The sequence below is a fragment of the Chlamydotis macqueenii genome, chromosome 4 (genome assembly GCF_036417535.1).
Source record: "Chlamydotis macqueenii isolate bChlMac1 chromosome 4, bChlMac1.mat, whole genome shotgun sequence".
NCBI classification, from domain to species: Eukaryota; Metazoa; Chordata; class Aves; order Otidiformes; family Otididae; genus Chlamydotis; species Chlamydotis macqueenii.
Window position 1 is genome coordinate 1,743,849 of NC_141559.1, and position 16,582 is coordinate 1,760,430.

The 16,582-nt window shown below is 38.4% G+C and overlaps 1 non-coding gene across 1 annotated transcript; it reads right to left on the reverse strand.

The window, feature by feature from the left end:
- Positions 1–660: 660 nt before the first annotated feature.
- TRNAN-GUU (transfer RNA asparagine (anticodon GUU)) lies at positions 661–734 on the reverse strand. The gene has a single exon. It is a non-coding gene; the product is annotated as a tRNA-Asn (tRNA).
- Positions 735–16,582: the final 15,848 nt, after the last annotated feature.

The following is a 16,582-nucleotide window of genomic DNA, read 5'->3' on the forward strand; positions in this document are numbered from 1 at the left end:
TTTGTATTCTGGATTACCCTTGAGGGACACAAGCACATAAAGCAACTCAAAGTACATTTTTGTCTCAAGAAACAACCTGAGCTGTTTAGTAGGTAATAAGGAAAAGGCAGTATTTATTGATTATTTTTTAATGCTACCACTAGCGTTAGAAAATAAACCAGCATGTCCTGCTTCTTGGGCAATCATTTGAGATAAGATTCAAATACAGTGGCAAGGTTAAAGTAAAAACAAAAAATAATTGCTCTCCTGTTTTGGTAAATGACCCGTACTGGTCAAGGATAGCTGCAGAACAGCAGCTCTACCAAAAACACCACGGTGAAATACTGGTTTTTTTCACAGAGTAAGAATTAAATTTTTGTCCATCTGTCAGAAATGGTATCTCAGTAACCCAGAAGAGATACCCTTCTATTGCTCATACTGTTATCCAGCTTTCAAACACAGACTCCTGTACTGGATTTCATGCAATCATAGAATGGCTTCGGTTGAAAGGGACCTTAAAAGGCCATCCAGTCCAACCCCTCCCTGCAAGGGGCAGGGACATCTCCAACCAGATCAGGTTGCTCAGAGCCTCCTCCAACCTGTGTTTCAAAGGATGGGGCATCAATCATCTGTCTGGGCAACCTGTGCCAGTGATCTACCATCCATCAAATATTTTAAGTACGTCCCTGGGTGGGCTTGAACCACCAACCTTTCGGTTAACAGCCGAACGCGCTAACCCATTGCGCCACAGAGACACACATCATAATGCAGAAAATATTCTCCACGTGAGATGTAACACATCCACCACTATGTAGAGCAAACTACTGAAGGTACTGTGAATTATCATTTGCATGAAATTGCTATTATTTTCTAGAAAGTTGTTTTATTTTCACACAACATGTACTTTTTTTTTTTCAACAATAATTACAGGTTCCTGTGAAAAGCAAAAACCTTTCTCCAAAACTCTACTATAAACTATTTAATCAGAAACAGAATGTTCCATCAAAATTCCCTTAACAGATGACACCATGATTTTTTCCCTATGTATTTCTGACCTCTACCTTAAGAAAGGACAAGTAATTTTTAAGATACATAATACAAAGCTCTAGGTCTCACAAAAAAACCATCAAGTTCTCCAGTCCTGTATGTGAAAACATTATTCTGATAGCAACAACTGAATATCCCTTCCCACATTCTTCAAAATACTGACATTATTCAATAATCACTCAGAAAGCGAGAACACAAATCAGAATGTTCATGAGACCCTGCTTAATTGAAGTTATGATGGTTTAGCATTTATTACCGAGTGCCGTATCATCTAAAGGGGCACTCGATTTTCTACCCGATAGTTTTACACAGGTAATAGAGCTTACTCTCTAAAATCCTTAGGAAACTCAGAAAACTGATTTGAGAGGGTAACATTTTTAGAAGCTCTAAATTAATATTACTATTGATACATACACAAAGATCCCTAAAACATTTGTAACTTTAACAAAGTGTAATTGCTGCTTTTACATGTTGATTCTTTTACAACAGTCATGCTTACGTGTACGAAGAAAAAAAAAAATTAACGCCAATGTTCAAAAATTAAAGAGATATTTCTGCCACTACAGAACCATACTGATTTCAAACACCTGCATCTTGGGAAGTACTTCCTTTATTTTCAAGGAGAGTTTGGAGGTTAAATGTAACTATATAGAGACCACTAAAAGTACCGTGTAACAGATACAACTATTTGTAGAAACCAGCATTAGGTTAAGCACTCTCACCCTGTCCACACTTCTCTGTGTGGTATCCACTGGTTTCCTCTGAAGTCTCTTCCAGTTGGAAGACTCGCTCAGCTCCTTCTCTATCTAGCTGTGATGCACAGACAGAACTGTTTTGTCTCACTCCAAACAACTACCTTGTTGAGGGAAAAACGATACTTTTAATGAACACAGATTCTAAAGCACTCCTGCCCACTGCTAAAACAGTCGCTCTGGATTAAAATAGCAAACACAGAGCTATATTGCCTTTCACTTCTCTTCCACCCCAACATCTATAAAAACATGTAGAATGGGAACTTAAATAGTAGCAGGGTGCAAAAGCCATTACTAATTTTTACACCTTGTTACTTTTTACAGGACTAAGTCCTTTCCAACCAACCAACGCAAGCTAGATAGAGAAGGAGCTGAGCGAGTCTTCCAACTGGAAGAGACTTCAGAGGAAACCAGTGGATACCACACAGAGAAGTGTGGACAGGGTGAGAGTGCTTAACCTAATGCTGGTTTCTACAAATAGTTGTATCTGTTACACGGTACTTTTAGTGGTCTCTATATAGTTACATTTAACCTCCAAACTCTCCTTGAAAATAAAGGAAGTACTTCCCAAGATGCAGGTGTTTGAAATCAGTATGGTTCTGTAGTGGCAGAAATATCTCTTTAATTTTTGAACATTGGCGTTAATTTTTTTTTTTCTTCGTACACGTAAGCATGACTGTTGTAAAAGAATCAACATGTAAAAGCAGCAATTACACTTTGTTAAAGTTACAAATGTTTTAGGGATCTTTGTGTATGTATCAATGTCGTAGTTTAGCTGCGCTCAGGAGCAAGCTACAGTCTCTCGCTCACTCCCCCAACCCTCCAGTGGGGCAGGGAGGAGAACTGGTAAAGAAAAGAAGGCAAAACTCATGGGTTGAGATTAAAAAACATTTCAGAGAACAACAAAAGGGAAGAAAACATAGATGGAACACAAACAGAGCCCAATAACAGAATATACTTAAGCATGTATTTTAGAGTACAATAGCTCACCACAAATCCTGACACCCAGCTCCCTCCCAAGCAGCAAAATCTACTCCTCCCCACCACCCCCAATTTATATACTGGGCAGATGTCACATGGGATGGCACAGCCCTTGGGCTGATTTGGGTAAGCTGTCCCAGCTGGTGGCTGATGAGTAACCTATCCCAGCTGTGTCCTCCAGCCACAGGTGCCTCCAGCTCCAGCTCCTCCATACGGCAATACAACCAAAAAGTACAGAAGTGAATTTCTTAGTATTTAGACTATCAAACAGGGTAACATCCTGATTATTCAGTGAAAGGCTTCTACAGCTAACTAAAATAAAAATTATGTTAAAAGAGAGGTCAGGCTGTTGAATAGTACTGTAGCAAGTGGAATATCAAAGTCAGATGTTACCATATGGATAAAAATATTCCCTTTCAAACATCTCCTCTTTTTGCTAAGCCCCACAGATCTGCGACATCTAAAATTCCATCTGTCCTTTATTTATGGCATATTTTATCTCAGAAAAAAAAATACTGATGAAATTCTGCATTCCAGATAAAGTCCCAGAAGTTAAAACAAACGTAAAATGTCCTGCTGTAAATTCCTGTAGCAAATACAAAGATAGGGAAAAACCCACCTCTTCTTTAAATAGTCTCAAATGAATTTCAAATAATACACATGAAAAATAAATATTGTAAAATTCAAATGAAGGTGAATGGATTTTAATTGGTTGTATTCAATAGTTTATTCCAATAAGAAAGTAATCTTTAAGCAATGTGGGCAATGCAGTCTGGAAGTTAAAACTGAAAGCAGTTAGGAAATGCAAGAAGCAAGAGCCATACTTTGTCAGGAACCTTTTCACTGACGGCAAAAACAAGAGAAAAGTGACAACACACTACTTCTTGCATTAATAAGAATGATAACGGAATATAGCTGGGATCAGCATTTGAGAAGCACATGGACCAAAATGCCCGGTGAAAGTAATGCCTGACCAATTCCTTTTTCAATAAAGTTCTTAAAATAATGAGAAATTAATCTGACATTTAAAGAAAAGAACAAGAACATTTGTCTACTTAATGATCTTGAGCCTGAAAGCACTTCAGTTCTATACTTTTTCCTTTCATTATGGCATTATATAAGCAGCATTGGAACAGGAGGAATACCAGCTCTTACACCTGAGTAATTCCACTTTCTTAAAAAAAAGGCTTTCCCCCTATCTTGGTAGCAAACCAATGCACTATCACAGTTTAGAACTCCACTGCTCTGATGTACCAATAAATATTTAGGTGGGGGTTTTTTGCTTTGTTTTGGTTTTTATTTTTTTTTCTCTTGACTATGTCTCAGGATAATTACAGACTGATTTTATATATATATATACAGTACCTGTTGTTACTATAGATTTCGTAATACCTCACTAGAATACCTTGTCAGGCCTGCTTCCCTAATTATAACATCCCTAATTGCAACAGTCATGCCAGAGGGAAAGACATGGCCATCACAAGGCCGAGACGTTGATTTTTAAATTTTTTTTTACCTTGGGAGAAGAATCATGCCAGAATCGGTTCCACAAGACTCGCACCCTTTACAGTGCTATGCAGGAATTTTGTCAACTCTGGTGAGTTGACTTTTACACAAAAAAAAAACAGTAACACAAAATGAAAACTACACACAGCGGGAAACAAGGAATTGTTTACAAACATTTTGGGAAACTACCTATTGTAAGTTTGACAATATTTACCACCTTTGGGGTGAAATATGACAAAACCATTTCAATGTGTTCACAAAGCCTTTGGTTGTTTACACAATTAATACCACTGTTGGCAGAGGCTCTGTTCAGGATGCTGGCCATCTTCAAGTAGACTGTCATACTAACAGAAATCTTACTGATAATTTGCCAAGCAATAAATTTTTTTTAAATTTGAGGCTGCGGGAAAATACAAATTAGTCAAAGAGCATTCCATGCCAGAATACGGTACAATCACCTTCAGAAAGAGGTGGAATACTTGTGTTATTTCTCTCAAATCTGGTACCTGCTGTTAGAAACGTGCTTATATAGGAAGTCAGAGCAGTAGGAATGAAGTTAAATTTACTCTTGTTCCCTATAAAAAGTATATACTTCCATCAAATACGAAAAGTTTTCCAAACTACAGTATTGTGAAGAGAAAACTGGGAGGAAAATACACTTCCATCCTACTTACTGAGCAAGAATGGTAGGAAAAAATCACGGTTTTGCAGATGCAAGTATTTTTTCTCAAAGCAAAATCACCTAGATTTTACCAACAGGATGCTCTAAACTAATTTCTTAACTAAAATCACCAGCTGAGTTAGCAAAATCTTTCACAGGCTGAAATATAAAAAAAAACTTTTGAGAACAGGGATTTTGCATATCAGTTACCTTGCAGTAGAAACCGCCAGCTTTGATTCAGGCATATGGTTGAACCATATTCCACCTCACGAAGCTGTTGCACAGCTAGTAGCAGAGATGATGTGAACACAAAGAAAGCAGTATTTTCTGTGCCATTATCAGGATGATCGTTTTGTGAATGCTGTTTACTAGCAGCACACGGAATAACTGCGATGTTTAACAGCTCAGAGTTGTTACATAAAGCTGCATGGTGGATTATAAAATCCTGCCAAAAAGGCTAAAATTGCTCACTAATTTCTTATTGTCTCTAAAAACTGCAGGTCATTCGGCCTTATGAAATCAAATGAATGTGAATGGATATATTTATTTTTAAATGTTGCTGTATCTTGGGAAAGAAACACTTTCTGTGTAAAACAAAATTACATATATCCACTACCTTTCAATAAGCAAAACCAGGCTGACTACAAAAACAAACCTCAAAGATTTAACGGAGAAGAAAACTTTTCTGAAGTAATTGCAAAATATTTGAGGAACTGAAGCTTATCTGTTAATTATTCATGTTTCTGTTTTCATTTCCAACCACTCTGGAGCTGCTGATGCTGGCACTCTCTACAAGGTTTAAGCACCCTTTCAGCTCAACTCTGCCAAATTAAACTGTCACTTTCTATTAAAAAAATCTGTAGCAGGAGGTTTTTAATCTTCTGATTTATACTTTGTAACAGGAAGTCAAAGTTTAAATGCGGACGGTATCAGCTTATGAAATAAAGCCTAAGCAGTGCAAGTGGCAGCCACCAGTGAAGAAAAACTTCCCGCTTGCACCAAAGTGCACAGCAGAGCAGTTTCAGTTTCTATCTTTTTAAAGGTTTTATTTTACAAAGTCTCAATTAAGTCTCACGCTCTTATTTAAACCAGCATTGCCCACACATTCTGAGGCATCACTTGCCATTCAGTGTCTGAACTGTGCCTGACTTGATTGACCTACCACACCTGCAGCCTCTCTGCCGTTCAGTGTATTAACCAGGCAGTGGTTTTTGGTTTTGTTTTTTTTTTGTTTTTTTTTTTTTTCCCCTGGCAGTCATACCCCTTATTTTCTGTATAGGCACGACCACCATTAATTTTCTGTTCTCCATTTGCTCCAATGATGCTGCACAGGCAGTTCCCTCCACAGTGAAGGACAAGCCTCGCAGAGAGGACTGAATATCCACAGAAGGAGCACGTGCGCTGCAGGAGCTGAACCTGTTTGCTCAGTGCCAGCAGAGAGAAAGGGATCATTACCCATCAGCTGATTTTAATAACTTCAACAGAAAAAGAGTCTGTGGGTAAACACTAAGATGAGAATTCGGCAAGAAAAAAAAGTTACATAAATGAGAAAATCTCAACTAAAATAGTAAAAGTGAAAGAAAACAGAAATATCTCAACGTCTTCCATGGAAGGAAAATTCCCAGACCACTTTACCTCACATATTCACCTAAAATATTTGTGTATCATTTTGAAAACTATGATGCTAAATTCCCCACATAAGCTTAAATGCTGAAGTTCCCATTTCAGTTCTCAGGAGTTATTAGCTTCCTATTTCAAAGAAACCTGCTGCCAAAAAACTGCTTGTCCAACTGGTTTAAATTTTCACACTTACAGAGACAGCTCTGAATATGTGCTTTCGACTTCTTGGGGCAGTATTTTCCTCAGTGCCTATTAAAAAGTCTGACTCAAGAAGATCTTAGGCAGGACCTTTTGGTATCACTGTAAATTAAACATACATTTCTTGAATCAGTAGATAAGTATTCAAAAACAGAAAAAATAACTTACAGGATTTGAGGTTTGTTGTTTTTTTTTTTTTTTTCTTATGGCATAACAGGACCATGAAGTTTCCAAACTGATTTATCAACCAAAGTAGTTTTGCCATGTTTGGAAGAAGTATTTGAATTTCATATGCCCTCTCAAAACAAAATGTCAAAGCCTTAGCCTCCAAGGGGCTACAGTTTTATCTATTCACCAAATTCTGTGTTGATTTGATGGAACAGGCCACCAACGGCTTTACACACAGCCCTTTACTAGCAGAAAGGTGACTAGGATGTAAAATAATACTCAAACTCCACTCATCCCCTGAGAGGTCTTTGCTATGGAAACCCACCAAAAGCAGTCATTTCAGGGGTGAGCCTCCTCACAAACCTCTTGCCCTACTAATATCACCTGCAAGTCCTGCTCAACCACATATGGAAGTGACAGCACATTTGAGCAATCTGCCCCTGCACGTGTAGAGCCAGATGATCACCTAAACGAATAATTTTCTAAAAACAAAGTTGTGATCTTCTCCAAAAAGAATTTCAGACATAATGCTCCATGAGACTATGTGATGAAGTAATATCAAGAACCACATAAAGGTATTGATTCAAAAAAGCTTACGGAACTAGAGCATCTATTTCTTCCTAGACAGGAAATAGGATTTTTTTTTCCCTATTTACACTGAGATTATTGTTCTGAAGTAGAGCTGAAGAAAATTTAATCACAACATGTGCTCCAGACAGGGGGAAAGTGACCTTAACATTGGAGAAACAGAATTTATTATTAGGGCTACTGTAACACAATGGCTCATAAAACAATTATTTACTGCAATCACTACCGCTCTCTTCATTATGTCATGTCTCATGAATTTTGACATCACTTTCCAAGAAGTTTACATTGCCTATAAGCATAATCTTGTTATGACATCTTTATCTTGTCACATGAAATTTTACTCCCATTCTTCTTTTATCCTAGGGCTCTTCAGTTCACTCCTACGGTTAAGAGACGTTAGACCCTCTGTCTGGCTCAGCACGCACTGATATGCTGTATTTCACTGGAGTGAAATTTTCACAGTTACAACGGCGGCTCAGGCACAATTGTGTCTCTGTTTTATAATGACTGCCCAGGCCGAGCGAAAAAAAGAGATCGGTGAGGAGAATACATAAGCTGACTACAAGACAGTTGGTACACAACACTGCAAGTTGCAAGAGGACAATTAAATTGGTTAAAAAGCCTCCCCTAGACAAAGATTTTAGAAAGGACTATTGAAACAGTCATTCTACAGCACAGTGGCCTAAATACTGCCAATTATACTGTGAGGGTTTGAGAGACTGAATCCTTGGACAACTTTGAAGAATATATGTACGCTACAAGGTAAAAAGTATTAATTTGGTTTTTTAGACACCTGTCATAACATTCAAATTTAAATCAGGCTTTAAGAACTGGAAGGCTGCTAGATATCTATTCGGTCATAAAATAAGCAATTACATCCTTTCACGTATATGGAATTTTTAGGATAAAGATAGAAGGAATCCATCTCTCTTCTCTGGAGCAGTTTGATTTCATGCACAGAGCGGGGAGTTCTCAGAACAGACTGAGCACAGACGTGATGCAGCCATCTTCATATGCCTTGCTCCCAGATCTTCAGAGTCAGAGCTCCTACAGAAGGCAGTACTAAAAGACTCCTTTTGGTGAATAAAAATGAAACTTTTCTTCAAAGATTGTATTCAAATTGTGTACGATAATAAACTCTTTAATGTTGCTCTAAAAACAATCAAAATTTCTACTGCAGCAGCAGAGGTCCAAACACCCCTCTTGAGTGGCAAGGCAACCACAACATGATCTAACTGCTGCTTCCTATGCTTGGTTTATACTTATTACGGTTCTCTTGTGCTGACCCACGTCTGCTTTTTGTACCCACTCCTTCCTTTGAACTGACAGCCTGATCCTGCCAAGTGTGACACTGCTACTTTCCTCTGAAGAAAGCCAAGTCGCATTTCGAAACCATGTAACTCAAACTTAATCAGGATTTACCTCAAAATCCCACTGCAAGAAGTTACACAAATTAACTACACAGTGTGTGACGAAGCATCCCTTCTTTTGTTTCAAACCTACAACCTGCTGCGCAATTTGAGGCCCTCCAGTTACCATACCACTGGTTTCCTCATTTCTCAAGCGTTTTCACCCTCTCTGCCCTCCACCCAATTCTTGCACTTCCAAACTGCAGAGATTGTTTAAAGCAGCTGTTTCTCACATAGAAGCCATTCCATACTTCTGATCTTCATCTTTACAGGATCTCATCTTCATCTTTACAGGACCTTATACCTGTTTTTATCAATCTTTCATGATCTGTTCCCTCCTATCACACAAAAATAGCAAGACCTAACTTTCTGGGATGACCGCAGCTGCCAGCTGCTGGCTTTAGAAAGCAAAAGAGTCTGGAACTGACGGCAACAAGACAAGAATGAAATGCTGATTCTCATCAGCAGTGCAACAAAACAGTAGATGACAACAGCATCGCAGCCTCTTTTCTCCTCTTCTAAGCCTCATCCACTTCATTCACTTTGCTCACATGAAAAACTGAGACCTCCAATTACGTAGTAGAAATTAAAATGGCAGAGAACATCAGAAATTAAATACTGTGATAACTGCTCCCCACTAAATTTTCCACATTGGAGCAACACAAATGGGGCAGAAAGTCAGCATATGAATTACACATTATTAACTTTAATTATGCAACACTATGAAGCATACTTTCTCTAAATCTTCTGATGAAAGTATTTCTCCCATACAGCCATTTTTGAAGAAGGGGGTAATTTAAGATACAGTTTTGTATTCAGCATGTCCAATTGACTAACTTAAACAACTCCTTGCTCACATGTGAACAGGTAAGATTTTAACCAGCCCTCACTCTTTGTATAAAGAGTCTATAAGCTGAACAACTACATTCACTAAGATTGTTTTGAATTTTTTAAACAGCAGTGAACAAGCGCAAACAATCAGTACTGTAATTCAGATAACTCCTGAAGACCAAACTCCACTAATAAATGAGATAAAATCTCTAACAAAATACACAGAACCTGTTGAGCACTATTTTCATTCAAGCAAACAGTTTAAATTATCCCATCGCTGCAAGGGAAAGCATCTCCCCACAGGAAGGGTTAATGCACGGATGGGCTTCTCTGAAGTCCAAAGCTTTTCTGAAAAACGCATGGCCACTCCATGCTGGAAACAAGTTAAAGTAATCACTTTTCTAGTGCCTGCAGAAAGGTTATTCTGTTACTCATATTCCCACAAGGAACTAAGCATTCAGATGGTCAGCACACACATACATATATATATATATATATATATATATTTTATTTTTTTTTAAAGGGGATAGGGTATACCTGCATCAGTGATTTAACGCACAAACTTTTATAATGAATACATTTCCTTAAGGTGCAAATCTTCCCTGCATTCATAATTAGTTCTGAGGTACCTTGGGGGGCACACAAAACACTGAACTTTCCTAGTGTTTGATACCCAGAACAGACTGAGTGCCAAACCAGGTGGGTTTGGTCACAGTTTTTGGCTGCATGCTTGAAGCTTAGCTTAGCCTGGCTTTCTCTTCACTAATTGTTCATGGACTTGACCCAATACAGGCAATTTAAAAGCTAGCAACAGTTTCCTTGATTTTCCACTGAACTGAACTGAACCAGAGCTTCCTTAATCTTGGCAGATAATAAATCACACTCAGAAATAAATTCTACCCATACTAGTAGAACACCGGTCCCATACTAGTACCACCGACTAGTGTGTGCTCCAGCAAGCCCGGAGTTCTGCCACCCTTATAATTTGTCTTTTTCCTCCTGGATTAAAACAGTCAGCAACGCAGCTTACAAACAAAATCCATTAAGTGTCCTTTTACAGTTTTACTTGAGCATTTATCTATCCATCCATCTATTTGCTATACACATGCCTTCTAATTAGATGGGAAAAAGTCACAGCTGAATATATTAAAATAATTTTTCTCCTTAAGGACTTAACTGCCTGGGGTCCTTGCACTAAAAGCAGAGTTGCAGCAGCACTACAACTACACTGGCACAGTATTCTGGCTGTGCTAGCACGCTCTGCTTTTCATGCCTGCTGTGGTTCAGGATGCCATTTGTATTCTCTTCATCTCCCTTTACAGGCTTTCATTGAACCAGCTAATTCATTCCCGTGATCGCAGCTACATTCTATTCACTGGTGACTCACAGACCTACAACCAGCTCTGACACATTTTCTTATATTCAACTCAGTATATCAACATATTTTTTGGACATCTCCCCAGGGATATGTCTATCAACAGCAATTTCAAAGGTGCCTAAATGCTCGCTGAATGGCAATGGAAATTCACTACCTCACTGCAGTAACATTGAAGATGGGGAACTCAAAACAGCTTCAACTCATCTTTTTTTTCTGAAAATTACTATACGCTAATCCACTAATTGTGAGGGCGCCATCAAAGGATGTATTTGGCTTAGGAAAATCATCCTTCTATAAATACTTTGAAGCAGTAAACTATCATGGAACTGGTTCTGAAGAGAATACGTGCTCTGATATTGACCAAATTAACTACTTCTTCCTGTTGAAGGCAAAGGCTATATTTCAATTTAAAAGGAAGCAAGAAGAAAAACTACAGCAGAAAAATATTGATTTTACTTTCTGTTATTTGTGCATCTGGAGGAGTTTTGTCTTTAAATTTTAAATCCTGCATCTTCACATGGGAGTCATAATTTTCCATTTCCTGCCCACAACTTTGGCTTTAATTGCCATTGATTATTTACCATCATCAGCTGCTAATACAATATAATACAATACACAAGATGACTATCTGGCTCACTGAAATACAGATAAGCTTATAGGGTGGGAATCTTAATTTGTAAGAACATAACGAGGAAGTCATGATATAGCTGGTCTAGTTGCATTTCCACATCCACAGTCCAAAAAATGGACAGGAAAAAAAAAATAGTCCTGATTTTTTAATCCTATGTAAATATTTTTTTCAGCAATAATTTAAGAATTGTTAGTGTTGTTCAAGAGAAAACACAAATAAACAATTATTTAAATGTCACCAGGTATTAAACTGCAGCACTGACTTGTGCAGAGACACAGCAGAAATTTTGCTAACAAGTATATGACTGAAAACACCGTGTAACAGATATTAATATCTACTGGGGATGTTTCTCCAACTGAAGTGGCAAAGGTGATATCAATGAAGTTGTAACTTTTAATGGGATTAAGCCTTTGCATAAATATGAATCCTTTTACTCTGTCTAGAGCTGTGAAGAACTTCACAACGTGAGTCATTTTCTATTTTACATTTTAGGAGCACAAACTGCCTATGGTGCATTTGTATAATGAAATGTGCACTGGGTCTGTTAACGTGATTTTTTTGGGGGGGGGATACAGCACTTTAAAAATATTATCTTCAGTTTTTGAGCTACTTATTAAAATCTGCTTTCAATGCAAAAAAAAATGCTGAAAAGCAGCATATGTTTTCATAGAAATATCAGTAAATTTAAGATAGGAACAATACTTCTATTATTTTGTTGAAAACAGAATGATTGCACTCCAGGAGAATTTACATTATGTGGTATGCATTTTTTTTTTTTTTTGCCATTTCATTAGATTACTATGCAGTTTTTTTGAAGCAAATACCATTCAGAAGCAATTACCGCTTACCCAGATGCTTGAATCATGTAATTGCTCAGAAAACCTCCAACATTATCCTGAACTACAGAAGAAGACCTATCTTTTTGGTACTGTCATGTCAGCAAAACAGCTAATGGTCGATTAACTGCATCATTCTACCATGCTTTAGAACTATGGTAAATCTCTATTAACTGAAGAAAGGCAATCTCACAGTATGGGTGCCATCACTACAAAAAGGACCTCACATCTGCTCGGTTTCTCCAGTTTTTAGTGTCTTATTCCCCGTACAGCTCTCTCAGTATGTGGCAAGCAATTTGCCAAAGGTGCACCAATCCAAAAATAAATGCAACTTCTGAATATATCCGATTGCTGCTCAGAAAAACAACTGACAATTAGCTGATTACAAAACCCATTAATCTTAAAAACAATGTTTCTCACTTTACTGAAACCCTACAAAAATCTAAAAATTGCCTCGATACCAACTTCACTGTCTATGTCTCTTCTGTGACACATAACAACCGGTTTCTGCTTTATTACTGAAGAAACAACAATCATGATTTCAGACAAATATACTGATTGTCGTGGGGCTGTAAATCTATTGGGAGACAAAGGGTTCTTGCAGCAGAGAACAGTAAATATCAGCTGTTTCCAATTACACATGTCTGCTCAGGGAAGGTGGGATTTTTCTCTTCTTTGAAGACTACTCCTTTAGGAGAAACAATAAAAAAGAAAATTATGACTGTGATAGTGAGCCTACCAAATAGGAGTACATTCAATGTAAGGACTAATACCTAAAAAACACCTTCTCCCACTCCCAAATCGTTGTGGTGGGTTGACCTTGTCCAGCTGCCAGGCGCCCGCTCAACCAGCTGCCCACTCATTCTGCCTCCTCAACAGGACAGGGGAAGAAAATAAGATGAAAAAGCTGCTGGGTGAAGACAGACAGGGAGATCATTTACCAGTTACCACCACTGGCAAAATAGACCCAAGGAAAATTAATTTAATGTAGCCTCACTTAAAAACAGAGATGGATGGTGAGAAACAAAGACAAAAGCTAAACTATCTTCCCAAGTCCCCACCCCTTCTTTTCAGTTCTTCATTTCCAACTCCTTTACCTCCTTCCTCCAGTCCCAAATGGCACAGGGCAGATGGGAACGGAGGGAGGTGTGGTTAGTCTATAAGCTCTCCTCTCTGCTGCTCCTTCCTTCTCACACTTTTCCTCTCCTCCAGCATGGGTCCTCTCCATGGACTGCAGTCCTTCAGGATAAACTGGTGATGGGTCCCTCCAAAGGCTGACAGTTCTGACAAGAACTGTCAGGAGGATCTGATATTCCATGGGCTCCTCCATGGGCTGCAGTTCCTTCAGGTAATATCCACCTACTCTGGCACGGGGTCCTTCACGTGCTGTTGCGTGGCCATCTGCTCCAGCACAGTCATCTCCATTGGCTGCAGGGAAATACCTGCTCCACGGTAGTCTCTTCCATGAGCCTCAGGGGAATATGTGCTCAGGAACTTGGAGTGCTTCCTCCCTCTCCTCTTCAGAGAGCATATCGTAGGAATCCCCTCAAAGTGGGTTCTAGCACTGGAATCTTCCCAGTTTCCTACACACTCCATACCCGTGTGAAACACTAATTTTGTTTCTTGGCAATGCTCTCATCTTCTGAGCAGCCCTGGATCACTAAGCGCAGCTTGCAGACTCTCTGGGAAGCTTCCTGATCTATGAGAGTGAAAAATTACTATTTTGATTCTTTTTGCTAGTTTGTTCCTGAATCTTATTTCCTTCTATATTTCATCTGCCTGAATTTTTGATCCATTCTTCATCTGAGTAAAGCATGAGTAAAATTTTTTAAAATATGCCAGTCACTTCTCTTCCCCTATATATTTCTAGTCATGAAGATTTTAAAAAGTAAACCTTCTTAAATAAGTCATATGCATTGATCCTCAGATTCCGCTATGATGTCCTTATACAGCTTTGAACCACCTGTAAGGGTAGCATTCTCTTGCCTGTCTTCTGAGTTTCTTTAAAGTTTTAAAATATTTCCTCACTTTAATGTACCTCTCTTTTGGAATTTAAAGACAATTACAGTGGATTTCTGGCGAAATCATTGCGCCCACCTGCTCTGGAGACATATGCATCAGGAAAACAGGAAGAGGGAGGAAAACTGGAAGGGTTTTTTCATCACTTCAGAACTGATTCTTGTGGAGAGAGAAGCTAACCCATGCTGAAGTCAGGGAAACGCAGCAATTCATGTTAGGGTAAAGAAGTTGTCTGTAATTACAGGAGGAAACTACTGCAGCGTAGTTAACAGAGGCTGTTATTTGAACTCACTTCATTCATATATCTCATCCTTGCAAGGGTATGTAAGCTTACAGAAGCTGAAGTTCAGTACCTCAAATCTGCAAGACCAAGACAGTGTTGGAGTGGCAGCAAAAATAATATACTAATTCTTTTGGCACAGGCTTCCTAAAGACACTTCCACAGAGTAGCTCACCATCTTGAAAACTGTCCAAAACCTCAGCAATCCAAACTATATTAAAATAAAGCTACGAAGTAGCCAATTTCTGTCAATTACTTCAAGTAGTCTATTTCAAGGCAAGACTCATGATAAAAACTCTGGATTAATTAAAGAGAGAAAAAATGTGATGTGACAAAAATCTCATTATCTTCTATCTTAATATTTTTCCCAGCAAGGTCTTACCTGTGTCTCTAATTAAATTACTAGTGATGTTACAGGCTCAGCACCCAAGGACTCGGTTGGCAGGCGTCAATCACTTTTCGAAGAGCTCCATTTATGGCTGAAAAAGCCACAAGTTGAAGAAATACTTAATGCATACGTAATTTACGATTATGAGCAGGAATTACACTCCTTAAAGTGACAGAAAACCACTCAATATGGGGCCTTGTGCAAAATAAAGTTCTGGATGAACCCAAGCTGTGCAAGAAGCTGTGTGGATCAGCACTGATGTGGCAGCGTGTACACCACTTGCTTCCCAGAGATCTAATTCCAGTCCATTCTCACTCACTGGACATTCAATGTGTTTCTCACCTCACTCTCAGACCACTTATTTCACAGAAAAGACTGAAGATCATGTCAACCTGGGGGGAAAAAAAAATAAAAATAAAACTGTTAATTTCACAGCTACATTCAAATCCACTGCAAGACAAAAAAGGTTTTATATCAACACCTCTGTGAAGAACGGTGTTTCTGTAAAAGGTCTGCATGAGACTGATCCCAAATGCAGTGATTTCCCCGGCTAGAGTCAGTTCAATAGATATACAACGACTGGGTGAGTCTCCTGATTCAGAAGAATAAGGGAAAAGCTGTATTTAAATATCTGCCTACAGATGATAAAATCAGAGAAGTCTTTGCAGAGCTCCTTTATACATTCTGTGGTCGATAAACCAATGTTATTCACAAGGAAGTGGCTAAGGCATTCCCAATACGTATACAGTAGATATTATTATTATAAGCCAAATGAAAACACCACAGCTGCAAGAAGTTTCCCTGATAATGAAATAAACACAAAGATCATATCCTTTTACAAAGCACAAAAGGTTACACAAGAAGTGATTTTATTTTTGGAGACTAGAGCTGAAAACTTTCCAATACATTTGCTGGGAGACAAATTTTGCATTGGGGTTTAAAAATGCACAAACTGGAAATGATGCAAAACCCATATTTCATACAATCCTGGAGATGGTGCCATGTCTAGTAGTTCAGACAGAGACTAAGTTACAACTAGTTGTTTTTTAAGGGGGCGGGGGGGGGGAACCTGCATCCTTTATTTTAAGTTTCACTTTATTTTTAGAATTCTCTGAGAAGATTCTCTTTCTATTTATCTGCTGGCTCAAAACCAAGAAACTACCTTAAAGAAAAATTACATATCTAAACCATTTAAGATAAAGTTGATGTATGTCTAAAATTAGTGTTATATGAATCAGGATACATTTACTACATCAGCATTAAACTTGAGATCGACGTTTCTTCAGCCACCTGCACGCAAAGTATTATAT